The sequence below is a fragment of the Entelurus aequoreus genome, linkage group LG26, assembly GCF_033978785.1.
Source record: "Entelurus aequoreus isolate RoL-2023_Sb linkage group LG26, RoL_Eaeq_v1.1, whole genome shotgun sequence".
Lineage (NCBI taxonomy): Eukaryota > Metazoa > Chordata > Actinopteri > Syngnathiformes > Syngnathidae > Entelurus > Entelurus aequoreus.
In genome coordinates this window covers 17,833,160-17,860,100 of record NC_084756.1, presented here as the reverse complement: position 1 = coordinate 17,860,100, position 26,941 = coordinate 17,833,160, and the positions used below count along the sequence as shown (strand labels likewise).

Genomic DNA, 26,941 nt, shown 5'->3' with positions numbered 1-26,941 from the left:
AAGTCAGTTGGCACAGAAAACAGCTTGAATACAACCACAGACGTCAGAGGAAAAGCTCAAACAAGAAACAGACCCTCGTCTCGCTCTGTTTGACCGAGAACCAGCAATGAAGAGATTAAAGTCAAGGCAAATTTCCTCCATCCTGTATAAGCCCTGACTGACAGACATCACCGCAACAGGCTGGCCCTCTGCTCTAGCCGCCGGGAAAATGCCTCACACAAATCCTCTCTCTGCCTAAACAAATCTCTTCTGCCTGGCTCCAAAGAAGTGTGGCCTTTTTGGCCCTGCCTAAATCGCCCAAGATCTGTGAAACGGAAAGTTGCAGGGTATCCATGAACAAATGAGGCTATGAGGATGGTTCTACAGCATGTTAGTGTGGAGGAGTGCATATGATGAGTCATTTGTTAGTCTGCTCTCTCCTGCCTGTGCAATGCAACCAACAAGATCTGGATGCCGTCATTGACTAGGCTAGGTTGTGTGTGGAGAACTGGAAAGGTGTCGTGCAGTGGACCTCGAAGACGACAAGAAGAGGAAAGCGGAGAATCTCGGGCACATTCTTTGGGCCAAGTTTGAGCAATGTCCCCATTGCCTTTATGGAAAATGTCAACTATAATGATTTGTATATCATGAGCATAAAACATGGAAGTCACATAAGTTAATTATAAATTGCCTGCTCTGAGAAAGCAGACCGGGAATCGACCGGGAATCGAACCCGGGCCGCGGCGGTGAGAGCGCCGAATCCTAGCCACTAGACCACCAGGGAGTTGATCACTGGTTCAGACACTGGTCTCCTGCATGGTTTCTTGACAAATGTGTGAAGCACCCATTGCATTCATATGCCATGTCAGAAATGCGAATTGTCTTCTTTGAACCGGGGTAACTTTTGTGTCTTAGTGAAGTGATAACCACTACACTATGGAAACTGCTGCATGAATTTGGACTTGGGTGTGGAAAAATTGTACAATAGTAACAAAAAAGAACAGACTTTCCTTCCTCCTGTCTTCTTTTGTCTTCTTAGTGTAGTCCGTGTTGAGGATAAGGTCGTTGTTTCCACACAATGTATCCAGACAGGCCAACTCCCTCCTGCTGGTCGCACCGTGCGGGCCAGTGATACATCCTATCACCGCAACAGTTGGCCCTCTGCTCTAGCCGCCGGGAAAATGCCTCACACAAATCCTCTCTCTGCCTAAACAAATCTCTTCTGCCTGGCTCCAAAGAAGTGTGGCCTTTTTGGTCCTGCCTAAATCGCCCAAGATCTGTGAAACGGAACGTTGCAGGGTATCCATGAACAAATGAGGCTATGAGGATGGTTCTACAGCATGTTAGTGTGGAGGAGTGCATACGATGAGTCATTTGTTAGTCTGCTCTCTCCTGCCTGTGCAATGCAACCAACAAGATCTGGATGCCGTCATTGACTAGGTTAGGTTGATCTTCAAACGACATGTTGATAAACATACAACCTCGACCACCTTTTAGCTTTACCGGACTCTGCTGGCGGGCCTTAAATCTGTGCTGGTTGTGTTTTTTTTATTGCATACCTGGCATGGAAAACTCCAAAGCTAACGTTTTGGCCCTATTTTTGCAAGTTTTCTAAATGAGGCCCAGGGTCTTATTGCCTCAGTCAGGGAAGATCCAAGTGTGTTACCAGCAAAAATGGCAGCGGTGGGATTTGAACCCACGCCTCCCGAGAGACTGGAGCCTTAATCCAGCGCCTTAGACCGCTCGGCCACACTACCCTCAATCTATGCATTCGGCGGATCAATTTGTCGGCATTATGAGATAGCAGAAATATGAAATAGCAACACTTTGGTCGCGGTGTGGCAGGCAAAATATCATCCCAAGCAGTCCTCGTTAGTATAGTGGACAGTATCTCCGCCTGTCACGCGGAAGACCAGGGTTCGATTCCCTGACGGGGAGATGGTTTAGGTTCCTCTCATTTTCTTCAATTACCATCTTGTTGAAATTTGAGAAGTGACCAAAGTATCCTTCTCCGAATGTTGTGATGTGTTTACTCGGCGTTGCTGCACAGCCCTACAGAAATCAAACACAGTATTTTACTAATGTTTGTTGCACCCCTCGAAATTAGGATGCAAAAGCAAGTCTTCAAAAAGGGAAAATGGTTTGTCAGAGTCAATGTGTCAAATTAAAGGTTAGGGATGCAGCAGCTGACGACCTCGACATAGCATTACAAAAATCAACCTTGGTAGAATTAGAGAAGTCCTAAGGCGAAGTCCTGTATGGTCTTATTTACGACAACGCATCTAACCACCTACGAGCAAACCCTGACAACAGTTTAGTTACACATATACCACTTATACACATATACCAATGGTTAGCCTAAAGTCAGTTGGCACAGAAAACAGCTTGAATACAACCACAGACGTCAGAGGAAAAGCTCAAACAAGAAACAGACCCTCGTCTCGCTCTGTTTGACCGAGAACCAGCAATGAAGAGATTAAAGTCAAGGCAAATTTCCTCCATCCTGTATAAGCCCTGACTGACAGACATCACCGCAACAGGCTGGCCCTCTGCTCTAGCCGCCGGGAAAATGCCTCACACAAATCCTCTCTCTGCCTAAACAAATCTCTTCTGCCTGGCTCCAAAGAAGTGTGGCCTTTTTGGTCCTGCCTAAATCGCCCAAGATCTGTGAAACGGAAAGTTGCAGGGTATCCATGAACAAATGAGGCTATGAGGATGGTTCTACAGCATGTTAGTGTGGAGGAGTGCATATGATGAGTCATTTGTTAGTCTGCTCTCTCCTGCCTGTGCAATGCAACCAACAAGATCTGGATGCCGTCATTGACTAGGCTAGGTTGTGTGTGGAGAACTGGAAAGGTGTCGTGCAGTGGACCTCGAAGACGACAAGAAGAGGAAAGCGGAGAATCTCGGGCACATTCTTTGGGCCAAGTTTGAGCAATGTCCCCATTGCCTTTATGGAAAATGTCAACTATAATGATTTGTATATCATGAGCATAAAACATGGAAGTCACATAAGTTAATTATAAATTGCCTGCTCTGAGAAAGGGTCGGATAGCTTTCCCTGACCGGGAATCGAACCCGGGCCGCGGCGGTGAGAGCGCCGAATCCTAGCCACTAGACCACCAGGGAGTTGATCACTGGTTCAGACACTGGTCTCCTGCATGGTTTCTTGACAAATGTGTGAAGCACCCATTGCATTCATATGCCATGTCAGAAATGCGAATTGTCTTCTTTGAACCGGGGTAACTTTTGTGTCTTAGTGAAGTGATAACCACTACACTATGGAAACTGCTGCATGAATTTGGACTTGGGTGTGGAAAAATTGTACAATAGTAACAAAAAAGAACAGACTTTCCTTCCTCCTGTCTTCTTTTGTCTTCTTAGTGTAGTCCGTGTTGAGGATAAGGTCGTTGTTTCCACACAATGTATCCAGACAGGCCAACTCCCTCCTGCTGGTCGCACCGTGCGGGCCAGTGATACATCCTATCACCGCAACAGTTGGCCCTCTGCTCTAGCCGCCGGGAAAATGCCTCACACAAATCCTCTCTCTGCCTAAACAAATCTCTTCTGCCTGGCTCCAAAGAAGTGTGGCCTTTTTGGTCCTGCCTAAATCGCCCAAGATCTGTGAAACGGAACGTTGCAGGGTATCCATGAACAAATGAGGCTATGAGGATGGTTCTACAGCATGTTAGTGTGGAGGAGTGCATATGATGAGTCATTTGTTAGTCTGCTCTCTCCTGCCTGTGCAATGCAACCAACAAGATCTGGATGCCGTCATTGACTAGGCTAGGTTGTGTGTGGAGAACTGGAAAGGTGTCGTGCAGTGGACCTCGAAGACGACAAGAAGAGGAAAGCTGAGAATCTCAGGCACATTTTTTGGGCCAAATTTGAGCAATGTCCCCATTGCCTTTATGGAAAATGTCAACGATAATGATTTGTATATCGTGAGCATAAAACATGGAAGTCACATAAGTTTATTATAAATTGCCTGCTCTGAGAAAGGGTCGGATAGCTTTCCCTGACCGGGAATCGAACCCAGGCCGCGGCGGTGAAAGCGCCGAATCCTAGCCACTAGACCACCAGGGAGTTGATCACTGGTTCAGACACTGGTCTCCTGCATGGTTTCTTGACAAATGTGTGAAGCACCCATTGCATTCATATGCCATGTCAGAAATGCGAATTGTCTTCTTTGAACCGGGGTAACTTTTGTGTCTTAGTGAAGTGATAACCACTACACTATGGAAACTGCTGCATGAATTTGGACTTGGGTGTGGAAAAATTGTACAATAGTAACAAAAAAGAACAGACTTTCCTTCCTCCTGTCTTCTTTTGTCTTTTTAGTGTAGTCCGTGTTGAGGATAAGGTCGTTGTTTCCACACAATGTCACCAGACAGGCCAACTCCCGCCTGCTGGTCGCACCGTGCGGGCCAGTGATACATCCTATCACTGCGGTGTCATCCAAATACAGAAACAGATAAAAGTGGCCTGAATGTCTTAAGTAGGGGCGGAGATCTTCAAACGACATGTTGATAAACATACAACCTCGACCACCTTTTAGCTTTACTGGATGCTGCTGGCGGGCCTTAAATCTGTGCTGGTTGTGTTTTTTTTATTGCATACCTGGCATGGAAAACTCCAAAGCTAACGTTTTGGCCCTATTTTTGCAAGTTTTCTAAATGAGGCCCAGGGTCTTATTGCCTCAGTCAGGGAAGATACAAGTGTGTTACCAGCAAAAATGGCAGTGGTGGGACTTGAAACCACGCCTCCCGAGAGACTGGAGCCTTAATCCAGCGCCTTAGACCGCTCGGCCACACTACCCTCAATCCGTGCTTTCGGAGGATCAATTTGTCCGCATTATGAGATAGCAGAAATATGGAATAGCAACACTTTGGTCGCGGTGTGGCAGGCAAAAGCCAAGCCTGTTTACTTGTCCCCAGCAAAATATCATGCCAAGCAGTCCTCGTTAGTATAGTGGACAGTATCTCCGCCTGTCACGCGGAAGACCAGGGTTCGATTCCCTGACGGGGAGATGGTTCAGGTGCCTCCTATTTCCTTCAATTACCATCTTGTTGAAATTTCAGAAGTGACCACAGTATCCTTCTCCGAATGTTGTGATGTTGATTCAAAACAGTGAGGATTGTTCTACAGCATGTTAGTGTGGAGGAGTGCATATGATGAGTCATTTGTTAGTCTGCTCTCTCCTGCCTGTGCAATGCAACCAACAAGATCTGGATGCCGTCATTGACTAGGTTAGGTTGATCTTCAAACGACATGTTGATAAACATACAACCTCGACCACCTTTTAGCTTTACCGGACGCTGCTGGCGGGCCTTAAATCTGTGCTGGTTGTGTTTTTTTTATTGCATATCTGGAATGGAAAACTCCAAAGATAACATTTTGGTCCTATTACCCAGGGTCTTATTGCCTCAGTCACTGAAGATACAAGTGTGTTACCAGCAAAAATGGCAGTGGTGGGATTTGAACCCACGCCTCCCGAGAGACTGGAGCCTTAATCCAGCGCCTTAGAGCGCTCGGCCACACTACCCTCAATCCGTGCTTTCGGAGGATCAATTTGTCCGCTATATGAGATCGCAGAAATACTGAATAGCAACACTTTGGTCGCGGTGTGGCAGGCAAAATATCATCCCAAGCAGTCCTCGTTAGTATAGTGGACAGTATCTCCGCCTGTCACGCGGAAGACCAGGGTTCGATTCCCTGACGGGGAGATGGTTCAGGTGCCTCTTATTTTCATCAATTACCATCTTTTTGAAATTTGAGAAGTGACCACAGTATCCTTCTCCGAATGTTGTGATGTTGATGATTCAAAACAGTGAGGATGGTTCTACATCAGACCTGGGCATTGTGCGGCCCGCGGGCCGCATCCGGCCCTTTGTACGTCCCTGTCCGGCCCGCGTGAGGCCAATTATAAATTACAAAATAAATTTTAAAAAGCATCTATTTCGAGTGTGCAATACAACGGTGCTGCTTTTGTTTTGAAAAGCGTTATTTGTATTACTTCCGTGTGGACGTATGCTCGTGCGCGCAGCGGCAATCTCAAATTACAAAATACATTTAAAAAAACATCTTTGTCGTGCAAAGATACAACTGTGCTGCTTTTATTTTGAAAAGTGTTATATGTGCGTATGTCCTGTGAGGGAAGGCGCACAGCGACAAGTGATGCCCGGTTATCCCCGAAACGCTAAAAAGAGAAAAGTTGATGACGAATGGCGTGTTTTCAACAAGACAAGTAAAGGTAAAGCTGTGTGCTTATTTGTGGTACACACGTTGCTGTGTTTAAAGAATATAGTGTAACGACCTGCTGAAGTAGATGTTGTCTTCTTGAGTTGCGTAAATGAGGAGTGAGGAGACGTGCCTGTGGAAGGAACGAGATATGTTGAGCTGTGTTAGTATAGCTTGCTCAATAAAAGTTTAAAAAGAGCGTCAGACTTGATGTGCACTTCTTCTGGACGCTACAATTGGTGGCAGAAGTAAAACTTTGCGCATACTGCACTGTTTGTGTGCTACGTCATCGGGAGGTACGTGCCACGTGAGGAGCTCGCCGCAAAGAGAGAGAGAGAGAGAGTGTTTACAGGTGCAGCCACGCTGCTTGCCACGGGGGGAATTCCGCCCTCAATGAAGACTCCCAGGTTTGATGGCAAGGCGAACTGGGAGGCATTTCATCCCACTTCTGACATCAATTGTAGCGTCCAGAAGAAATGCACACCAAGTCTGATGCAATTTTTAAACTTTTATTGAGCATGCTATACTAACACAGCTCAACTTATCTCGTTCTTTCCAAAAGGAAAACCAATCCTCACTCCTCATTTCCGCAACAGCAACGCTTCCTCCTTCTTCGCCAATCACCTTACAGGCGTACGTGCTACGTTCACAACGTTTTCTTATCTGGTTAAATAAAGGTTTTACAACAAAGAGGATGCAGGATAAAGTGACAGAAATTGAAATTTTTGTATTGTAATATACATCAGGAAGTGTTGTGTAAGAAAGTGTTAAAAATAAAACCATCAAAAGCCATCTGCTTTTGTATAAAGATAAGTTAGGTTAAATGAAAATATTATTATTATTATTATCTATCTTACGGTATATCAAAAATAATTTGAGCAAAATTTAATTGAAATATTGTCAGTGTGGCCCTCCAGCAGTGCTCGGGTTGCTCATGCGGCCCCCGGTAAAAATTAATTGCCCACCCCTGTTCTACATCATGTTAGTGTGGAGGAGTGCATATGATGAGTCATTGGTTAGTCTGCTCTCTCCTGCCTGTGCAATGCAACCAACAAGATCTGGATGCCGTCATTGACTAGGCTAGGTTGTGTGTGGAGAACTGGAAAGGTGTCGTGCAGTGGACCTCGAAGACGACAAGAAGAGGAAAGCGGAGAATCTCGGGCACATTTTTTGGGCCAAGTTTGAGCAATGTCCCCATTGCCTTTATGGAAAATGTCAACTATAATGATTTGTATATCATGAGCATAAAACATGGAAGTCACATAAGTTTATTATAAATTGCCTGCTCTGAGAAAGGGTCGGATAGCTTTCCCTGACCGGGAATCGAACCCGGGCCGCGGCGGTGAAAGCGCCGAATCCTAGCCACTAGCCCACCAGGGAGTTGATCACTGGTTCAGACACTGGTCTCCTGCATGGTTTCTTGACAAATGTGTGAAGCACCCATTGCATTCATATGCCATGTCAGAAATGCGAATTGTCTTCTTTGAACCGGGGTAACTTTTGTGTCTTAGTGAAGTGATAACCACTACACTATGGAAACTGCTGCATGAATTTGGACTTGGGTGTGGAAAAATTGTACAATAGTAACAAAAAAGAACAGACTTTCCTTCCTCCTGTCTTCTTTTGTCTTCTTAGTGTAGTCCGTGTTGAGGATAAGGTCGTTGTTTCCACACAATGTATCCAGACAGGCCAACTCCCTCCTGCTGGTCGCACCGTGCGGGCCAGTGATACATCCTATCACTGCGGTGTCATCCAAATACAGAAACAGATAAAAGTGGCCTGAATGTCTTAAGTAGGGGCGGAGATCTTCAAACGACATGTTGATAAACATACAACCTCGACCACCTTTTAGCTTTACTGGATGCTGCTGGCGGGCCTTAAATCTGTGCTGGTTGTGTTTTTTTTACTGCATACCTGGCATGGAAAACTCCAAAGCTAACGTTTTGGCCCTATTTTTGCAAGCTTTCTAAATGAGGCCCAGGGTCTTATTGCCTCAGTCAGGGAAGATACAAGTGCGTTACCAGCAAAAATGGCAGTGGTGGGATTTGAACCCACGCCTCCTGAGAGACTGGAGCCTTAATCCAGCGCCTTAGACCGCTCGGCCACACTACCCTCAATCCAAGCTAGCAACACTTTGGTCGCGGTGTGGCAGGCAAAAGCCAAGCCTGTTTACTTGTCCCCAGCAAAATATCATGCCAAGCAGTCCTCGTTAGTATAGTGGACAGTATCTCCGCCTGTCACGCGGAAGACCAGGGTTCGATTCCCTGACGGGGAGATGGTGCGGGTGCCTCTTACTTTTTTCAATTACCATCTTGTATAAATTTCAGAAGTGACCACAGTATCCTTCTCCGAATGTTGTGATGTTGTTGATTCAAAACAGTGAGGATGGTTCTACAGCATGTTAGTGTGGAGGAGTGCATATGATGAGTCATTTGTTAGTCTGCTCTCTCCTGCATGTGCAATGCAACCAACAAGATCTGGATGCCGTCATTGACTAGGTTAGGTTGATCTTCAAACGACATGTTGATAAACATATAACCTCGACCACCTTTTAGCTTTACCGGACGCTGCTGGCGGGCCTTAAATCTGTGCTGGTTGTGTTTTTTTTATTGCATACCTGGCATGGAAAACTCCAAAGCTAATGTTTTGGCCCTATTTTTGCAAGTTTTCTAAATGAGGCCCAGGGTCTTATTGCCTCAGTCAGGGAAGATACAAGTGTGTTACCAGCTAAAATGGCAGTGGTGGGATTTGAACCCACGCCTCCCGAGAGACTGGAGCCTTAATTCAGCGCCTTTGGTCGCGGTGTGGCAGGCAAAAGCCAAGCCTGTTTGGTTGTCCCCAGGAAAATAACATGCCAAGCAGTCCTCGTTAGTATAGTGGACAGTATCTCCGCCTGTCACGCGGAAGACCAGGGTTCTATTCCCTGACGGGGAGATGGTGCGGGTGCCTCTTACTTTTTTCAATTACCATCTTGTTGAAATTTCAGAAGTGACCACAGTATCCTTCTCCGAATGTTGTGATGTTGATGATTCAAAACAGTGAGGATGGTTCTACAGCATGTTAGTGTGGAGGAGTGCATATGATGAGTCATTTGTTAGTCTGCTCTCTCCTGCCTGTGCAATGCAACCAACAAGATCTGGATGCCGTCATTGACTAGGTTAGGTTGATCTTCAAACGACATGTTGATAAACATACAACCTCGGCCACCTTTTAGCTTTACCGGACGCTGCTGGCGGGCCTTAAATCTGTGCTGGTTGTGTTTTTTTTATTGCATACCTGGAATGGAAAACTCCAAAGCTAACGTTTTGGTCCTATTTTTGCAAGTTTTCTAAATGAGGCCCAGGGTCTTATTGCCTCAGTCAGGGAAGATACAAGTGTGTTACCAGCAAAAATGGCAGTGGTGGGATTTGAACCCACGCCTCCCGAGAGACTGGAGCCTCAATCCAGCGCCTTAGACCGCTCGGCCACACTACCCTCAATCCGTGCTTTCGGAGGACCAATTTGTCCGCATTATGAGATCGTAGAAATACTGAATAGCAACACTTTGGTCGCAGGGTGGCAGGCAAAATATCATCCAAGGCAGTCCTCGTTAGTATAGTGGACAGTATCTCCGCCTGTCATGCGGAAGACCAGGGTTCGATTCCCTGACGGGGAGATGGTTCAGGTGCCTCTTATTTTCTTCAATTACCATCTTGTTGAAATTTGGGAAGTGACCACAGTATCCTTCTCCGAATGTTGTGATGTTGATGATTCAAAACAGTGAGGATGGTTCTACAGCATGTTAGTGTGGAGGAGTGCATATGAAGAGTCATTTGTTAGTCTGCTCTCTCCTGCCTGTGCAATGCAACCAACAAGATCTGGATGCCGTCATTGACTAGTTTAGGCTGATCTTTAAACGACATGATGATAAACATACAACCTCGACCACGTTTTAGCTTTACCGGACGCTGCTGGTGGGCCTTAAATCTGTGGTGGTTGTTTTTTTTTTATTGCATACCTGGCATGGAAAACTCCAAAGCTAACGTTTTGGCCCTATTTTTGCAAGCTTTCTAAATGAGGCCCAGGGTCTTATTGCCTCAGTCAGGGAAGATACAAGTGCGTTACCAGCAAAAATGGCAGTGGTGGGATTTGAACCCACGCCTCCTGAGAGACTGGAGCCTTAATCCAGCGCCTTAGGTCGCGGTGTGGCAGGCAAAAGCCAAGCCTGTTTGGTTGTCCCCAGGAAAATAGCATGCCAAGTAGTCCTCGTTAGTATAGTGGACAGTATCTCCGCCTGTCACGCGGAAGACCAGGGTTTGATTCCCTGACGGGGAGATGGTGCAGGTGCCTCCTGTTTCCTTCAATTACCATCTTGTTGAAATTTCAGAAGTGACCACAGTATCCTTCTCCGAATGTTGTGATGTTGATGATTCAAAACAGTGAGCATGGTTCTACAGCATGTTAGTGTGGAGGAGTGCATATGATGAGTCATTTGTTAGTCTGCTCTCTCCTGCCTGTGCAATGCAACCAACAAGATCTGGATGCCGTCATTGACTAGGTTAGGTTGATCTTCAAACTACATGTTGATAAACATACAACCTCGACCACCTTTTAGCTTTACCGGACGCTGCTGGCGGGCCTTAAATCTGTGCTGGTTGTGTTTTTTTTATTGCATATCTGGAATGGAAAACTCCAAAGATAACATTTTGGTCGTATTACCCAGGGTCTTATTGCCTCAGTCAGGGAAGATACAAGTGTGTTACCAGCAAAAATGGCAGTGGTGGGATTTGAACCCACGCCTCCCGAGAGACTGGAGCCTTAATCCAGCGCCTTAGACCGCTCGGCCACACTACCCTCGATCTATGCATTCGGCGGATCAATTTGTCGGCATTATGAGATAGCAGAAATATGAAATAGCAACACTTTGGTCGCGGTGTGGCAGGCAAAATATCATCCCAAGCAGTCCTCGTTAGTATAGTGGACAGTATCTCCGCCTATTACGCGGAAGACCAGGGTTCGATTCCCTGACGGGGAGATGGTTTAGGTTCCTCTCATTTTCTTCAATTACCATCTTGTTGAAATTTGAGAAGTGACCACAGTATCCTTCTCCGAATGTTGTGATGTGTGGACTCGGGTGTTGCTGCACAGCCCTACAGAAATCAAACACAGTATTTTACTAATTTTTGTTGCACCCCTCGAAATTTGGTCCTGCCTAAATCGCCCAAGATCTATGAAACGGAACGTTGCAGGGTATCCATGAACAAATGAGGCTATGAGGATGGTTCTACAGCATGTTAGTGTGGAGGAGTGCATATGATGAGTCATTTGTTAGTCTGCTCTCTCCTGCCTGTGCAATGCAACCAACAAGATCTGGATGCCGTCATTGACTAGGCTAGGTTGTGTGTGGAGAACTGGAAAGGTGTCGTGCAGTGGACCTCGAAGACGACAAGAAGAGGAAAGCGGAGAATCTCGGGCACATTTTTTGGGCCAAGTTTGAGCAATGTCCCCATTGCCTTTATGGAAAATGTCAACTATAATGATTTGTATATCATGAGCATAAAACATGGAAGTCACATAAGTTTATTATAAATTGCCTGCTCTGAGAAAGGGTCGGATAGCTTTCCCTGACCGGGAATCGAACCCGGGCCGCGGCGGTGAAAGCGCCGAATCCTAGCCACTAGACCACCAGGGAGTTGATCACTGGTTCAGACACTGGTCTCCTGCATGGTTTCTTGACAAATGTGTGAAGCACCCATTGCATTCATATGCCATGTCAGAAATGCGAATTGTCTTCTTTGAACCGGGGTAACTTTTGTGTCTTAGTGAAGTGATAACCACTACACTATGGAAACTGCTGCATGAATTTGGACTTGGGTGTGGAAAAATTGTACAATAGTAACAAAAAAGAACAGACTTTCCTTCCTCCTGTCTTCTTTTGTCTTCTTAGTGTAGTCCGTGTTGAGGATAAGGTCGTTGTTTCCACACAATGTCACCAGATAGGCCAACTCCCTCCTGCTGGTCGCACCGTGCGGGCCAGTGATACATCCTATCACTGCGGTGTCATCCAAATACAGAAACAGATAAAAGTGGCCTGAATGTCTTAAGTAGGGGCGGAGATCTTCAAACGATATGTTGATAAACATACAACCTCGACCACCTTTTAGCTTTACCGGACGCTGCTGGCGGGCCTTAAATCTGTGCTGGTTGGGTTTTTTTTATTGCATACCTGGCATGGAAAACTCCAAAGCTAACGTTTTGGCCCTATTTTTGCAAGCTTTCTAAATGACGCCCAGGGTCTTATTGCCTCAGTCAGGGAAGATACAAGTGCGTTACCAGCAAAAATGGCAGTGGTGGGATTAGAACCCACGCCTCCTGAGAGACTGGAGCCTTAATCCAGCGCCTTAGACCGCTCGGCCTGTTTGCTTGTCCCCATGAAGATATCATGCAAAGCAGTCCTCGTTAGTATAGTGGACAGTATCTCCGCCTGTCACGCGGAAGAACAGGGTTCGATTCCCTGACGGGGAGATGGTTCAGGTGCCTCCTATTTCCTTCAATTACCATCTTGTTGAAATTTCAGAAGTGACCACAGTATCCTTCTCCGAATGTTGTGATGTTGTTGATTCAAAACAGTGAGGATGGTTCTACAGCATGTTAGTGTGGAGGAGTGCATATGATGAGTCCTTTGTTAGTCTGCTCTCTCCTGCCTGTGCAATGCAACCAACAAGATCTGGATGCCGTCATTGACTAGGTTAGGTTGATCTTCAAACGACATGATGATAAACATACAACCTCGACCACCTTTTAGCTTTACCGGACGCTACTGGCGGGCCTTAAATCTGTGCTGGTTGTCTTTTTTTTATTGCATACCTGGCATGGAAAACTCCAAAGCTAACGTTTTGGCCCTACTTTTGCAAGCTTTCTAAATGAGGCCCAGGGTCTTATTGCCTCAGTCAGGGAAGATACAAGTGCGTTACCAGCAAAAATGGAGGTGGTGGGATTTGAACCCACGCCTCCTGAGAGACTGGAGCCTAATCCAGCGCCTTAGACCGCTCGGCCACACTACCCTCAATCCATGCATTCGGCGGATCAATTCGTCGGCATTATGAGATAGCAGAAATATGAAATAGCAACAATTTGGTCGCGGTGTGGCAGGCAAAATATCATTCCAAGCAGTCCTCGTTAGTATGGTGGACAGTATCTCCGCCTGTGACGCGGAAGACCAGGGTTCGATTCCCTGACGGGGAGATGGTTTAGATGCCTCTCATTTTCTTCAATTAACATCTTGTTGAAATTTGAGAAGTGACCACAGTATCTTTCTCCGAATGTTGTGATGTGTGGACTCGGCGTTGCTGCACAGCCCTACAGAAATCAAACACAGTATTTTACTAATGTTTGTTGCACCCCTCGAAATTAGGATGCAAAAGCAAGTCTTCAAAAAGGGAAAATGGTTTGTCAGAGTCAATGTGTCAAATTAAAGGTTAGGGATGCAGCAGCTGACGACCTCGACATAGCATTACAAAATCAACCTAGGTAGAATTAGAAAAGTCCTTAGGCGAAGCCCTGTATGGTCTTATTTAAGACAGCGCATCTAACCACCTACGAGCAAACCCTGACAACAGTTTAGTTACACATATACCACTTATACACATATACCAATGGTTAGCCTAAAGTCAGTTGGCACAGAAAACAGCTTGAATACAACCACAGACGTCAGAGGAAAAGCTCAAACAAGAAACAAACCCTCGTCTTGCTCTGTTTGACCGAGAACCAGCAATGAAGAGATTAAAGTCAAGGCAAATTTCCTCCATCCTGTCTGTATAAGCCCTGACTGACAGACATCACCGCAACAGGTTGGCCCTCTGCTCTAGCCGCCGGGAAAATGCCTCACACAAATCCTCTCTCTGCCTAAATAAATCTCTTCTGCCTGGCTCCAAAGAAGTGTGGCCTTTTTGGTCCTGCCTACATCGCCCAAGATCTGTGAAACGGAACGTTGCAGGGTATCCATGAACAAATGAGGCTATGAGGATGGTTCTACAGCATGTTAGAGTGGAGGAGTGCATATGATGAGTTATTTGTTAGTCTGCTCTCTCCTGCCTGTGCAATGCAACCAACAAGATCTGGATGCCGTCATTGACTAGGTTAGGTTGATCTTCAAACTACATGTTGATAAACATACAACCTCGACCACCTTTTAGCTTTACCGGACGCTGCTGGCGGGCCTTAAATCTGTGCTGGTTGTGTTTTTTTTATTGCATATCTGGAATGGAAAACTCCAAAGATAACATTTTGGTCGTATTACCCAGGGTCTTATTGCCTCAGTCAGGGAAGATACAAGTGTGTTACCAGCAAAAATGGCAGTGGTGGGATTTGAACCCACGCCTCCCGAGAGACTGGAGCCTTAATCCAGCGCCTTAGACCGCTCGGCCACACTACCCTCGATCTATGCATTCGGCGGATCAATTTGTCGGCATTATGAGATAGCAGAAATATGAAATAGCAACACTTTGGTCGCGGTGTGGCAGGCAAAATATCATCCCAAGCAGTCCTCGTTAGTATAGTGGACAGTATCTCCGCCTATTACGCGGAAGACCAGGGTTCGATTCCCTGACGGGGAGATGGTTTAGGTTCCTCTCATTTTCTTCAATTACCATCTTGTTGAAATTTGAGAAGTGACCACAGTATCCTTCTCCGAATGTTGTGATGTGTGGACTCGGGTGTTGCTGCACAGCCCTACAGAAATCAAACACAGTATTTTACTAATTTTTGTTGCACCCCTCGAAATTTGGTCCTGCCTAAATCGCCCAAGATCTATGAAACGGAACGTTGCAGGGTATCCATGAACAAATGAGGCTATGAGGATGGTTCTACAGCATGTTAGTGTGGAGGAGTGCATATGATGAGTCATTTGTTAGTCTGCTCTCTCCTGCCTGTGCAATGCAACCAACAAGATCTGGATGCCGTCATTGACTAGGCTAGGTTGTGTGTGGAGAACTGGAAAGGTGTCGTGCAGTGGACCTCGAAGACGACAAGAAGAGGAAAGCGGAGAATCTCGGGCACATTTTTTGGGCCAAGTTTGAGCAATGTCCCCATTGCCTTTATGGAAAATGTCAACTATAATGATTTGTATATCATGAGCATAAAACATGGAAGTCACATAAGTTTATTATAAATTGCCTACTCTGAGAAAGGGTCGGATAGCTTTCCCTGACCGGGAATCGAACCCGGGCCGCGGCGGTGAAAGCGCCGAATCCTAGCCACTAGACCACCAGGGAGTTGATCACTGGTTCAGACACTGGTCTCCTGCATGGTTTCTTGACAAATGTGTGAAGCACCCATTGCATTCATATGCCATGTCAGAAATGCGAATTGTCTTCTTTGAACCGGGGTAACCTTTGTGTCTTAGTGAAGTGATAACCACTACACTATGGAAACTGCTGCATGAATTTGGACTTGGGTGTGGAAAAATTGTACAATAGTAACAAAAAAGAACAGACTTTCCTTCCTCCTGTCTTCTTTTGTCTTCTTAGTGTAGTCCGTGTTGAGGATAAGGTCGTTGTTTCCACACAATGTCACCAGATAGGCCAACTCCCTCCTGCTGGTCGCACCGTGCGGGCCAGTGATACATCCTATCACTGCGGTGTCATCCAAATACAGAAACAGATAAAAGTGGCCTGAATGTCTTAAGTAGGGGCGGAGATCTTCAAACGATATGTTGATAAACATACAACCTCGACCACCTTTTAGCTTTACCGGACGCTGCTGGCGGGCCTTAAATCTGTGCTGGTTGGGTTTTTTTTATTGCATACCTGGCATGGAAAACTCCAAAGCTAACGTTTTGGCCCTATTTTTGCAAGCTTTCTAAATGACGCCCAGGGTCTTATTGCCTCAGTCAGGGAAGATACAAGTGCGTTACCAGCAAAAATGGCAGTGGTGGGATTAGAACCCACGCCTCCTGAGAGACTGGAGCCTTAATCCAGCGCCTTAGACCGCTCGGCCTGTTTGCTTGTCCCCATGAAGATATCATGCAAAGCAGTCCTCGTTAGTATAGTGGACAGTATCTCCGCCTGTCACGCGGAAGACCAGGGTTCGATTCCCTGACGGGGAGATGGTTCAGGTGCCTCCTATTTCCTTCAATTACCATCTTGTTGAAATTTCAGAAGTGACCACAGTATCCTTCTCCGAATGTTGTGATGTTGTTGATTCAAAACAGTGAGGATGGTTCTACAGCATGTTAGTGTGGAGGAGTGCATATGATGAGTCCTTTGTTAGTCTGCTCTCTCCTGCCTGTGCAATGCAACCAACAAGATCTGGATGCCGTCATTGACTAGGTTAGGTTGATCTTCAAACGACATGATGATAAACATACAACCTTGACCACCTTTTAGCTTTACCGGACGCTACTGGCGGGCCTTAAATCTGTGCTGGTTGTCTTTTTTTTATTGCATACCTGGCATGGAAAACTCCAAAGCTAACGTTTTGGCCCTACTTTTGCAAGCTTTCTAAATGAGGCCCAGGGTCTTATTGCCTCAGTCAGGGAAGATACAAGTGCGTTACCAGCAAAAATGGCGGTGGTGGGATTTGAACCCACGCCTCCTGAGAGAGTGGAGCCTAATCCAGCGCCTTAGACCGCTCGGCCACACTACCCTCAATCCATGCATTCGGCGGATCAATTCGTCGGCATTATGAGATAGCAGAAATATGAAATAGCAACAATTTGGTCGCGGTGTGGCAGGCAAAATATCATCCCAAGCAGTCCTCGTTAGTATGGTGGACAGTATCTCCGCCTGTGACGCGGAAGACCAGGGTTCGATTCCCTGACGGGGAGATGGTTTAGATGCCTCTCATTTTCTTCAATTAACATCTTGTTGAAATTTGAGAAGTGACCACAGTATCTTTCTCCGAATGTTGTGATGTGTGGACTCGGCGTTGCTGCACAGCCCTACAGAAATCAAACACAGTATTTTACTAATGTTTGTTGCACCCCTCGAAATTAGGATGCAAAAGCAAGTCTTCAAAAAGGGAAAATGGTTTGTCAGAGTCAATGTGTCAAATTAAAGGTTAGGGATGCAGCAGCTGACGACCTCGACATAGCATTACAAAATCAACCTAGGTAGAATTAGAAAAGTCCTTAGGCGAAGCCCTGTATGGTCTTATTTAAGACAGCGCATCTAACCACCTACGAGCAAACCCTGACAACAGTTTAGTTACACATATACCACTTATACACATATACCAATGGTTAGCCTAAAGTCAGTTGGCACAGAAAACAGCTTGAATACAACCACAGACGTCAGAGGAAAAGCTCAAACAAGAAACAAACCCTCGTCTTGCTCTGTTTGACCGAGAACCAGCAATGAAGAGATTAAAGTCAAGGCAAATTTCCTCCATCCTGTCTGTATAAGCCCTGACTGACAGACATCACCGCAACAGGTTGGCCCTCTGCTCTAGCCGCCGGGAAAATGCCTCACACAAATCCTCTCTCTGCCTAAATAAATCTCTTCTGCCTGGCTCCAAAGAAGTGTGGCCTTTTTGGTCCTGCCTACATCGCCCAAGATCTGTGAAACGGAACGTTGCAGGGTATCCATGAACAAATGAGGCTATGAGGATGGTTCTACAGCATGTTAGAGTGGAGGAGTGCATATGATGAGTTATTTGTTAGTCTGCTCTCTCCTGCCTGTGCAATGCAACCAACAAGATCTGGATGCCGTCATTGACTAGGCTAGGTTGTGTGTGGAGAACTGTGTGAGAGCCTTAATCCAGGGGCCTTAGACCGTTAGGCCACACTACCCTCACTCCGTGCTTTGGGAGGATCAATTTGTCCGCATTATGAGATAGCAGAAATATGGAATAGCAACACTTTGGTCACGGTGTGGCAGGCAAAATATCATACCAAGCAGGCCTCGTTAGTATAGTGGACAGTATCTCCGCCTGTTACGCGGAAGACCAGTGTTCGATTCCCTGACGGGGAGATGGTTCAGGTGCCTCTTATTTTCATCAATTACCATCTTGTTGAAATTTGAGAAGTGACCACAGTATCCTTCTCCGAATGTTGTGATGTTGACGATTCAAAACAGTGAGTATGGTTCTAGAGCATGTTAGTGTGGAGGAGTGCATATGATGAGTTTTTTGTTAGTCTGCTCTCTCCTGCCTTTGCAATGCAACCAATAAGATCTGGATGCCGTCATTGACTAGGCTAGGTTGATCTTCAAACGACATGATGATAAACATACAACCTCGACCACCTTTTAGCTTTACCGGACGCTGCTGGCGGGCCTTAAATCTGTGCTGGTTGGGTTTTTTTTTATTGCATACCTGGCATGGAAAACTCCAAAGAGTCCCAGGGTATTTTTGCCTCAGTCAGGGAAGATACAAGTGTGTTACCAGCAAAAATGGCAGTGGTGGGACTTGAACCAACACCTCCCGAGAGACTGGAGCCTTAATCCAGCGCCTTAGACCGCTCGGCCACACTACCCTCAATCCATGCTTTCGGCGGGTCAATTTGTCGGCATTATGAGATAGCAGAAATATGAAATAGCAACACTTTGGTTGCGGTGTGGCAGGCAAAATATCATTCCAAGCATTCTTCGTTAGTATAGTGGACAGTATCTCCACCTGTCACGCGGAAGACCAGGGTTTGATTCCCTGACGGGGAGATGGTTTAGGTGCCTCTCATTTTCTTCAATTACCATCTTGTTGAAATTTGAGAAGTGACCACATTATCCTTCTCCGAATGTTGTGATGTGTGGACTCGGCGTTGCTGCACAGCCCTACAGAAATCAAACACAGTATTTTACTAATTTTTGTTACACCCCTCGAAATTAGGATGCAAAAGCAAGTCTTCAAAAAGGGAAAATGGTTTGTCAGAGTCAATGTGTCAAATTAAGGGTTAGGGATGCAGCAGCTGACGACCTCGACATAGCATTACAAAAATCAACCTTGGTAGAATTAGAATAGTCCTTAGGCGAAGCCCTGTATGGTCTTATTTACGACAACGCATCTAACCACCTACGAGCAAACCCTGACAACAGTTTAGTTACACATATGCCCCTTTTACACATATACCAATGGTTAGCCTAAAGTCAGTTGGCACAGAAAACAGCTTGAATACAACCACAGACGTCAGAGGAAAAGCTCAAACAAGAAACAGACCCTCGTCTTGCTCTGTTTGACCGAGAACCAGCAATGAAGAGATTAAAGTCAAGGCAAATTTCCTCCATCCTGTCTGTATAAGCCCTGACTGACAGACATCACCGCAACAGGTTGGCCCTCTGCTCTAGCCGCCGGGAAAATGCCTCACACAAATCCTCTCTCTGCCTAAACAAATCTCTTCTGCCTGGCTCCAAAGAAGTGTGGCCTTTTTGGTCCTGCCTAAATCGCCCAAGATCTGTGAAACGGAACGTTGCAGGGTATCCATGAACAAATGAGGCTATGAGGATGGTTCTACAGCATGTTAGTGTGGAGGAGTTTATGTGATGAGTAATTTGTTAGTCTGCTCTCTCCTGCCTGTGCAATGCAACCAACAAGATCTGGATGCCGTCATTGACTAGGCTAGGTTGTGTGTGGAGAACTGGAAAGGTGTCGTGCAGTGGACCTCGAAGACGACAAGAAGAGGAAAGCTGAGAATCTCAGGCACATTTTTTGGGCCAAATTTGAGCAATGTCCCCATTGCCTTTATGGAAAATGTCAACGATAATGATTTGTATATCGTGAGCATAAAACATGGAAGTCACATAAGTTTATTATAAATTGCCTGCTCTGAGAAAGGGTCGGATAGCTTTCCCTGACCGGGAATCGAACCCTGGCCGCGGCGGTGAAAGCGCCGAATCCTAGCCACTAGACCACCAGGGAGTTGATCACTGGTTCAGACACTGGTCTCCTGCATGGTTTCTTGACAAATGTGTGAAGCACCCATTGCATTCATATGCCATGTCAGAAATGCGAATTGTCTTCTTTGAACCGGGGTAACTTTTGTGTCTTAGTGAAGTGATAACCACTACACTATGGAAACTGCTGCATGAATTTGGACTTGGGTGTGGAAAAATTGTACAATAGTAACAAAAAAGAACAGACTTTCCTTCCTCATGTCTTCTTTTGTCTTTTTAGTGTAGTCCGTGTTGAGGATAAGGTCGTTGTTTCCACACAATGTCACCAGACAGGCCAACTCCCTCCTGCTGGTCGCACCGTGCGGGCCAGTGATACATCCTATCACTGCGGTGTCATCCAAATACAGAAACAGATAAAAGTGGCCTGAATGTCTTAAGTAGGGGCGGAGATCTTCAAACGGCATGTTGATAAACATACAACCTCGACCACCTTTTAGCTTTACTGGATGCTGCTGGCGGGCCTTAAATCTGTGCTGGTTGTGTTTTTTTTATTGCATACCTGGCATGGAAAACTCCAAAGCTAACGTTTTGGCCCTATTTTTGCAAGTTTTCTAAATGAGGCCCAGGGTCTTATTGCCTCAGTCAGGGAAGATACAAGTGTGTTACCAGCAAAAATGGCAGTGGTGGGACTTGAAACCACGCCTCCCGAGAGACGGGAGCCTTAATCCAGCGCCTTAGACCGCTCGGCCACACTACCCTCAATCCGTGCTTTCGGAGGATCAATTTGTCCGCATTATGAGATAGCAGAAATATGGAATAGCAACACTTTGGTCGCGGTGTGGCAGGCAAAAGCCAAGCCTGTTTGCTTGTCCCCAGCAAAATATCATGCCAAGCAGTCCTCGTTAGTATAGTGGACAGTATCTCCGCCTGTCACGCGGAAGACCAGGGTTCGATTCCCTGACGGGGAGATGGTTCAGGTGCCTCCTATTTCCTTCAATTACCATCTTGTTGAAATTTCAGAAGTGACCACAGTATCCTTCTCCGAATGTTGTGATGTTGTTGATTCAAAACAGTGAGGATGGTTCTACAGCATGTTAGTGTGGAGGAGTGCATATGATGAGTCATTTGTTAGTCTGCTCTCTCCTGCCTGTGCAATGCAACCAACAAGATCTGGATGCCGTCATTGACTAGGTTAGGTTGATCTTTAAACGACATGATGATAAACATACAACCTCGACCACCTTTTAGCTTTACCGGACGCTGCTGGCGGGTCTTAAATCTGTGGTGGTTGTTTTTTTTTTATTGCATACCTGGCATGGAAAACTCCAAAGCTAACGTTTTGGCCCTATTTTTGCAAGTTTTCTAAATGAGGCCCTGGGTCTTCTTGCCTCAGTCAGGGAAGATACAAGTGTGTTACCAGCAAAAATGGCAGCGGTGGGATTTGAACCCACGCCTCCCGAGAGACTGGAGCCTTAATCCAGCGCCTTAGACCGCTCGGCCACACTACCCTCAATCTATGCATTCGGCGGATCAATTTGTCGGCATTATGAGATAGCAGAAATATGAAATAGCAACACTTTGGTCGCGGTGTGGCAGGCAAAATATCATCCCAAGCAGTCCTCGTTAGTATAGTGGACAGTATCTCCGCCTGTTACGCGGCAGACCAGGGTTCGATTCCCTGACGGGGAGATGGTTTAGGTTCCTCCCATTTTCTTCAATTACCATCTTGTTGAAATTTGAGAAGTGACCACAGTATCCTTCTCCGAATGTTGTGATGTGTTTACTCGGCGTTGCTGCACAGCCCTACAGAAATCAAACACAGTATTTTACTAATGTTTGTTGCACCCCTCGAAATTAGGATGCAAAAGCAAGTCTTCAAAAAGGGAAAATGGTTTGTCAGAGTCAATGTGTCAAATTAAAGGTTAGGGATGCAGCAGCTGACGACCTCGACATAGCATTACAAAAATCAACCTTGGTAGAATTAGAAAAATCCTCTCTCTGCCTAAACAAATCTCTTCTGCCTGGCTCCAAAGAAGTGTGGCCTTTTTGGTCCTGCCTAAATCGCCCAAGATCTGTGAAACGGAACATTGCAGGGTATCCATGAACAAATGAGGCTATGACGATGGTTCTACATCATGTTAGTGTGGAGGAGTGCATATGATGAGTCATTTGTTAGTCTGCTCTCTCCTGCCTGTGCAATGCAACCAACAAGATCTGGATGCCGTCATTGACTAGGCTAGGTTGTGTGTGGAGAACTGGAAAGGTGTCGTGCAGTGGACCTCGAAGACGACAAGAAGAGGAAATCTGAGAACCTCGGGCACATTTTTTGGGCCGAATTTGAGCAATGTCCCCATTGCCTTTATGGAAAATGTCAACGATAATGATTTGTATATCATGAGCATAAAACATGGAAGTCACATAAGTTTATTATAAATTGCCTGCTCTGAGAAAGGGTCGGATAGCATTCATATGCCATGTCAGAAAAGCGAATTGTCTTCTTTGAACCGGGGTAACTTTTGTGTCTTAGTGAAGTGATAACCACTACACTATGGAAACTGCTGCATGAATTTGGACTTGGGTGTGGAAAAATTGTACAATAGTAACAAAAAAGAACAGACTTTCCTTCCTCATGTCTTCTTTTGTCTTCTTAGTGTAGTCCGTGTTGAGGATAAGGTCATTGTTTCCACACAATGTCACCAGACAGGCCAACTCCCTCCTGCTGGTTGCACCGTGCGGTTCAGTGATACATCCTATCACTGCGGTGTCATCCAAATACAGAAACAGATCAAAGTGGCCTGAATGTCTTAAGTAGGGGCGGAGATCTTCAAACGACATGTTGATAAACATACAACCTCGACCACCTTTTAGCTTTACTAGGTTGCTGCTGGCGGGCCTTAAATCTGTGCTGGTTGTGTTTTTTTTATTGCATACCTGGCATGGAAATCTCCAAAGCTAACGTTTTGGCCCTATTTTTGCAAGTTTTCTAAATGAGGCCCAGGGTCTTATTGCCTCAGTCAGGGAAGATACAAGTGTGTTACCAGCAAAAATGGCAGTTGTGGGACTTGAAACCACGCCTCCCGAGAGACTGGAGCCTTAATCCAGCGCCTTAGACCGCTCGGCCACACTACCCTCAATCCGTGCTTTCGGAGGATCAATTTGTCCGCATTATGAGATAGCAGAAATATGGAATAGCAACACTTTGGTCGCGGTGTGGCAGGCAAAAGCCAAGCCTGTTTACTTGTCCCCAGCAAAATATTATGCCAAGCAGTCCTCGTTAGTATAGTGGACAGTATCTCCGCCTGTCACGCGGAAGACCAGGGTTCGATTCCCTGACGGGGAGATGGTTCAGGTGCCTCCTATTTCCTTCAATTACCATCTTGTTGAAATTTCAGAAGTGACCACAGTATCCTTCTCCGAATGTTGTGATGTTGTTGATTCAAAACAGTGACGATGGTTCTACAGCATGTTAGTGTGGAGGAGTGCATATGATGAGTCATTTGTTAGTCTGCTCTCTCCTGCCTGTGCAATGCAACCAACAAGATCTGGATGCCGTCATTGACTAGGTTAGGTTGTTCTTCAAACGACATGTTGATAAACATACAACCTCGACCACCTTTTAGCTTTACCGGACGCTGCTGGCGGGCCTTAAATCTGTGCTGGTTGTGTTTTTTTTATTGCATACCTGGCATGGAAAACTCCAAAGCTAACGTTTTGGCCCTATTTTTGCAAGTTTTCTAAATGAGGCCCAGGGTCTTATTGCCTCAGTCAGGGAAGATACAAGTGTGTTACCAGCAAAAATGGCAGTGGTGGGATTTGAACCCACGCCTCCCGAGAGACTGGAGCCTTAATTCAGCGCCTTTGGTCGCGGTGTGGCAGGCAAAAGCCAAGCCTGTTTGGTTGTCCCCAGGAAAATAACATGCCAAGCAGTCCTCGTTAGTATAGTGGACAGTATCTCCGCCTGTCACGCGGAAGACCAGGGTTCGATTCCCTGACGGGGAGATGGTGCGGGTGCCTCTTACTTTTTTCAATTACCATCTTGTTGAAATTTCAGAAGTGACCACAGTATCCTTCTCCGAATGTTGTGATGTTGATGATTCAAAACAGTGAGGATGGTTCTACAGCATGTTAGTGTAGAGGAGTGCATATGATGAGTCATTTGTTAGTCTGCTCTCTCCTGCCTGTGCAATGCAACCAACAAGATCTGGATGCCGTCATTGACTAGGTTAGGTTGATCTTCAAACGACATGTTGATAAACATACAACCTCGAACACCTTTTAGCTTTACCGGACGCTGCTGGCGGGCCTTAAATCTGTGCTGGTTGTGTTTTTTTTTATTGCATACCTGGAATGGAAAACTCCAAAGCTAACGTTTTGGTCCTATTTTTGCAAGTTTTCTAAATGAGGCCCAGGGTCTTATTGCCTCAGTCAGGGAAGATACAAGTGTGTTACCAGCAAAAATGGCAGTGGTGGGATTTGAACCCACGCCTCCCGAGAGACTGGAGCCTTAATCCAGCGCCTTAGACCGCTCGGCCACACTACCCTCAATCCGTGCTTTCGGAGGATCAATTTGTCTGCATTATGAGATCGCAGAAATACTGAATAGCAAAACTTTGGTCGCGGTGTGGCAGGCAAAATATCATCCCAAGCAGTCCTCGTTAGTATAGTGGACAGTATCTCCGCTTGTCACGCGGAAGACCAGGGTTCGATTCCCTGACGGGGAGATGGTTCAGGTGCCTCTTATTTTCATCAATTACCATCTTTTTGAAATTTGAGAAGTGACCACAGTATCCTAGCCACTAGACCACCAGGGAGTTGATCACTAGTTCAGTGGTCTCCTGCATGGTTTCTTGACAAATGTGTGAAGCACCCATTGCATTCATATGCCATGTCAGGAATGCGAATTGTCTTCTATGAACCTGGGTAATTTTTGTGTCTTAGTGAAGTGATAACCACTACACTATGGAAACTGCTGCATGAATTTGGACTTGGGTGTGTAAAAATTGTACAATAGTAACAACTCATGTCTTCTTTTGTCTTCTTAGTGTAGTCCGTGTTAAGGATAAGGTCGTTGTTTCCACACAATGTCACCAGACAGGCCAACTCCCTCCTGCTGGTCGCACCGTGCGGGCCAGTGATACATCCTATCACTGCGGTGTCATCCAAATACAGAAACAGATAAAAGTGGCCTGAATGTCTTAAGTAGGGCGGAGATCTTCAAACGGCATGTTGATAAACATACCACCTCGACCACCTTTTAGCTTTACTGGATGCTGCTGGCGGGCCTTAAATCTGTGCTGGTTGTGTTTTTTTTATTGCATACCTGGCATGGAAAACTCCAAAGCTAACGTTTTGGCCCTATTTTTGCAAGCTTTCTAAATTAGGCCCAGGGTCTTATTGCCTCAGTCAGGGAAGATACAAGTGCGTTACCAGCAAAAATGGCAGTGGTGGGATTTGAACCCACGCCTCCCGAGACACTGGAGCCTTAATTCAGCGCCTTTGGTCGCGGTGTGGCAGGCAAAAGCCAAGCCTGTTTGGTTGTCCCCAGGAAAATAGCATGCCAAGCAGTCCTCGTTAGTATAGTGGACAGTATCTCCGCCTGGCACATTTTTTGGGTCAAATTTGAGCAATGTCCCCATTGCCTTTATGGAAAATGTCAACGATAATGATTTGTATATCATGAGCATAAAACATGGAAGTCACATAAGTTAATTATAAATTGCCTGCTCTGAGAAAGGGTCGGATAGCTTTGCCTGACCGGGAATCGTATCCTGGCCGCGGCGGTGAAAGCGCCGAATCCTAGCCACTAGACCACCAGGGAGTTGATCACTTGTTCAGACACTGGTCTCCTGCATGGTTTCTTGACAAATGTGTGAAGCACCCATTGCATTCATATACCATGTCAGAAATGCGAATTGTCTTCTTTGAACCGGGGTAACTTTTGTGTCTTAGTGAAGTGATAACCACTACACTATGGAAACTGCTGCATAAATTTGGACTTGGGTGTGGAAAAATTGTACAATAGTAACAAAAAAGAACAGACTTTCCTTCCTCATGTCTTCTTTTGTCTTCTTAGTGTAGTCCGTGTTGAGGATAAGGTTGTTGTTTCCACACAATGTCACCAGACAGGCCAACTCCCTCCTGCTGGTCGCACCGTGCGGGCCAGTGATACATCCTATCACTGCGGTGTCATCCAAATACAGAAACAGATAAAAGTGGCCTGAATGTCTTAAGTAGGGGCGGAGATCTTCAAACGACATGTTGATAAACATACAACCTCGACCACCTTTTAGCTTTACTGGATGCTGCTGGCGGGCCTTAAATCTGTGCTGGTTGTCTTTTTTTTATTGCATACCTGGCACGGAAAACTCCAAAGCTAACGTTTTGGCCCTACTTTTGCAAGCTTTCTAAATGAGGCCCAGGGTCTTATTGCCTCAGTCAGGGAAGATACAAGTGCGTTAACAGCAAAAATGGCAGTGGTGGGATTTGAACCCACGCCTCCTGAGAGACCGGAGCCTTAATCCAGCGCCTCAGACCGCTCGGCCACACTACCCTCAATCCAAGCTTTCGGAGGATCAATTTGTCCGGATTATGAGATAGCAGAAATATGGAATAGCAACACTCTGGTCGCGGTGTGGCAGGCAAAAGCCAAGCCTGTTTGCTTGTCCCCAGGAAAATATCATGCCAAGCAGTCCTCGTTAGTATAGTGGACAGTATCTCTGCCTGTCACGCGGAAGACCAGGGTTCGATTCCCTGACGGGGAGATGGTTCAGGTGCCTCTTATTTTCATCAATTACCATCTTTTTGAAATTTGAGAAGTGACCACAGTATCCTTCTCCGAATGTTGTGATGTTGATGATTCAAAACAGTGAGGATGGTTCTACAGCATGTTAGTGTGGAGGAGTGCATATGATGAGTCATTT

The 26,941-nt window shown here is 45.9% G+C and overlaps 27 non-coding genes across 27 annotated transcripts; 13 read left to right on the top strand and 14 right to left on the bottom strand.

Annotated features, from left to right (window-relative positions):
* Positions 1-1,654: 1,654 nt before the first annotated feature.
* On the bottom strand, positions 1,655-1,736 carry trnal-aag (transfer RNA leucine (anticodon AAG)). The gene has a single exon. It is a non-coding gene; the product is annotated as a tRNA-Leu (tRNA).
* A 109-nt stretch (positions 1,737-1,845) lies between these two features.
* On the top strand, positions 1,846-1,917 carry trnad-guc (transfer RNA aspartic acid (anticodon GUC)). The gene has a single exon. It is a non-coding gene; the product is annotated as a tRNA-Asp (tRNA).
* Positions 1,918-3,036: 1,119 nt separating this feature from the next.
* trnae-cuc (transfer RNA glutamic acid (anticodon CUC)) lies at positions 3,037-3,108 on the bottom strand. The gene has a single exon. It is a non-coding gene; the product is annotated as a tRNA-Glu (tRNA).
* Positions 3,109-3,993: 885 nt separating this feature from the next.
* On the bottom strand, positions 3,994-4,065 carry trnae-uuc (transfer RNA glutamic acid (anticodon UUC)). Its single transcript has one exon. It is a non-coding gene; the product is annotated as a tRNA-Glu (tRNA).
* Positions 4,066-4,936: 871 nt separating this feature from the next.
* On the top strand, positions 4,937-5,008 carry trnad-guc (transfer RNA aspartic acid (anticodon GUC)). Its single transcript has one exon. It is a non-coding gene; the product is annotated as a tRNA-Asp (tRNA).
* A 434-nt stretch (positions 5,009-5,442) lies between these two features.
* Positions 5,443-5,524, bottom strand: trnal-aag (transfer RNA leucine (anticodon AAG)). Its single transcript has one exon. It is a non-coding gene; the product is annotated as a tRNA-Leu (tRNA).
* A 109-nt stretch (positions 5,525-5,633) lies between these two features.
* On the top strand, positions 5,634-5,705 carry trnad-guc (transfer RNA aspartic acid (anticodon GUC)). The gene has a single exon. It is a non-coding gene; the product is annotated as a tRNA-Asp (tRNA).
* A 1,822-nt stretch (positions 5,706-7,527) lies between these two features.
* trnae-uuc (transfer RNA glutamic acid (anticodon UUC)) lies at positions 7,528-7,599 on the bottom strand. The gene has a single exon. It is a non-coding gene; the product is annotated as a tRNA-Glu (tRNA).
* Positions 7,600-8,249: 650 nt separating this feature from the next.
* Positions 8,250-8,331, bottom strand: trnal-aag (transfer RNA leucine (anticodon AAG)). The gene has a single exon. It is a non-coding gene; the product is annotated as a tRNA-Leu (tRNA).
* A 91-nt stretch (positions 8,332-8,422) lies between these two features.
* Positions 8,423-8,494, top strand: trnad-guc (transfer RNA aspartic acid (anticodon GUC)). The gene has a single exon. It is a non-coding gene; the product is annotated as a tRNA-Asp (tRNA).
* A 1,117-nt stretch (positions 8,495-9,611) lies between these two features.
* Positions 9,612-9,693, bottom strand: trnal-gag (transfer RNA leucine (anticodon GAG)). The gene has a single exon. It is a non-coding gene; the product is annotated as a tRNA-Leu (tRNA).
* A 109-nt stretch (positions 9,694-9,802) lies between these two features.
* trnad-guc (transfer RNA aspartic acid (anticodon GUC)) lies at positions 9,803-9,874 on the top strand. Its single transcript has one exon. It is a non-coding gene; the product is annotated as a tRNA-Asp (tRNA).
* Positions 9,875-10,970: 1,096 nt separating this feature from the next.
* Positions 10,971-11,052, bottom strand: trnal-aag (transfer RNA leucine (anticodon AAG)). The gene has a single exon. It is a non-coding gene; the product is annotated as a tRNA-Leu (tRNA).
* Positions 11,053-11,161: 109 nt separating this feature from the next.
* trnan-auu (transfer RNA asparagine (anticodon AUU)) lies at positions 11,162-11,233 on the top strand. Its single transcript has one exon. It is a non-coding gene; the product is annotated as a tRNA-Asn (tRNA).
* A 585-nt stretch (positions 11,234-11,818) lies between these two features.
* On the bottom strand, positions 11,819-11,890 carry trnae-uuc (transfer RNA glutamic acid (anticodon UUC)). Its single transcript has one exon. It is a non-coding gene; the product is annotated as a tRNA-Glu (tRNA).
* A 1,481-nt stretch (positions 11,891-13,371) lies between these two features.
* Positions 13,372-13,443, top strand: trnah-gug (transfer RNA histidin (anticodon GUG)). Its single transcript has one exon. It is a non-coding gene; the product is annotated as a tRNA-His (tRNA).
* A 1,107-nt stretch (positions 13,444-14,550) lies between these two features.
* trnal-aag (transfer RNA leucine (anticodon AAG)) lies at positions 14,551-14,632 on the bottom strand. The gene has a single exon. It is a non-coding gene; the product is annotated as a tRNA-Leu (tRNA).
* A 109-nt stretch (positions 14,633-14,741) lies between these two features.
* trnan-auu (transfer RNA asparagine (anticodon AUU)) lies at positions 14,742-14,813 on the top strand. Its single transcript has one exon. It is a non-coding gene; the product is annotated as a tRNA-Asn (tRNA).
* A 585-nt stretch (positions 14,814-15,398) lies between these two features.
* trnae-uuc (transfer RNA glutamic acid (anticodon UUC)) lies at positions 15,399-15,470 on the bottom strand. Its single transcript has one exon. It is a non-coding gene; the product is annotated as a tRNA-Glu (tRNA).
* A 761-nt stretch (positions 15,471-16,231) lies between these two features.
* Positions 16,232-16,303, top strand: trnad-guc (transfer RNA aspartic acid (anticodon GUC)). The gene has a single exon. It is a non-coding gene; the product is annotated as a tRNA-Asp (tRNA).
* A 648-nt stretch (positions 16,304-16,951) lies between these two features.
* Positions 16,952-17,023, top strand: trnah-gug (transfer RNA histidin (anticodon GUG)). Its single transcript has one exon. It is a non-coding gene; the product is annotated as a tRNA-His (tRNA).
* Positions 17,024-19,974: 2,951 nt separating this feature from the next.
* On the bottom strand, positions 19,975-20,046 carry trnae-uuc (transfer RNA glutamic acid (anticodon UUC)). The gene has a single exon. It is a non-coding gene; the product is annotated as a tRNA-Glu (tRNA).
* Positions 20,047-20,917: 871 nt separating this feature from the next.
* Positions 20,918-20,989, top strand: trnad-guc (transfer RNA aspartic acid (anticodon GUC)). The gene has a single exon. It is a non-coding gene; the product is annotated as a tRNA-Asp (tRNA).
* A 458-nt stretch (positions 20,990-21,447) lies between these two features.
* Positions 21,448-21,529, bottom strand: trnal-aag (transfer RNA leucine (anticodon AAG)). Its single transcript has one exon. It is a non-coding gene; the product is annotated as a tRNA-Leu (tRNA).
* Positions 21,530-23,289: 1,760 nt separating this feature from the next.
* Positions 23,290-23,361, top strand: trnad-guc (transfer RNA aspartic acid (anticodon GUC)). Its single transcript has one exon. It is a non-coding gene; the product is annotated as a tRNA-Asp (tRNA).
* A 587-nt stretch (positions 23,362-23,948) lies between these two features.
* On the top strand, positions 23,949-24,020 carry trnad-guc (transfer RNA aspartic acid (anticodon GUC)). The gene has a single exon. It is a non-coding gene; the product is annotated as a tRNA-Asp (tRNA).
* Positions 24,021-24,479: 459 nt separating this feature from the next.
* On the bottom strand, positions 24,480-24,561 carry trnal-aag (transfer RNA leucine (anticodon AAG)). The gene has a single exon. It is a non-coding gene; the product is annotated as a tRNA-Leu (tRNA).
* Between the last annotated feature and the right edge of the window lie 2,380 nt (positions 24,562-26,941).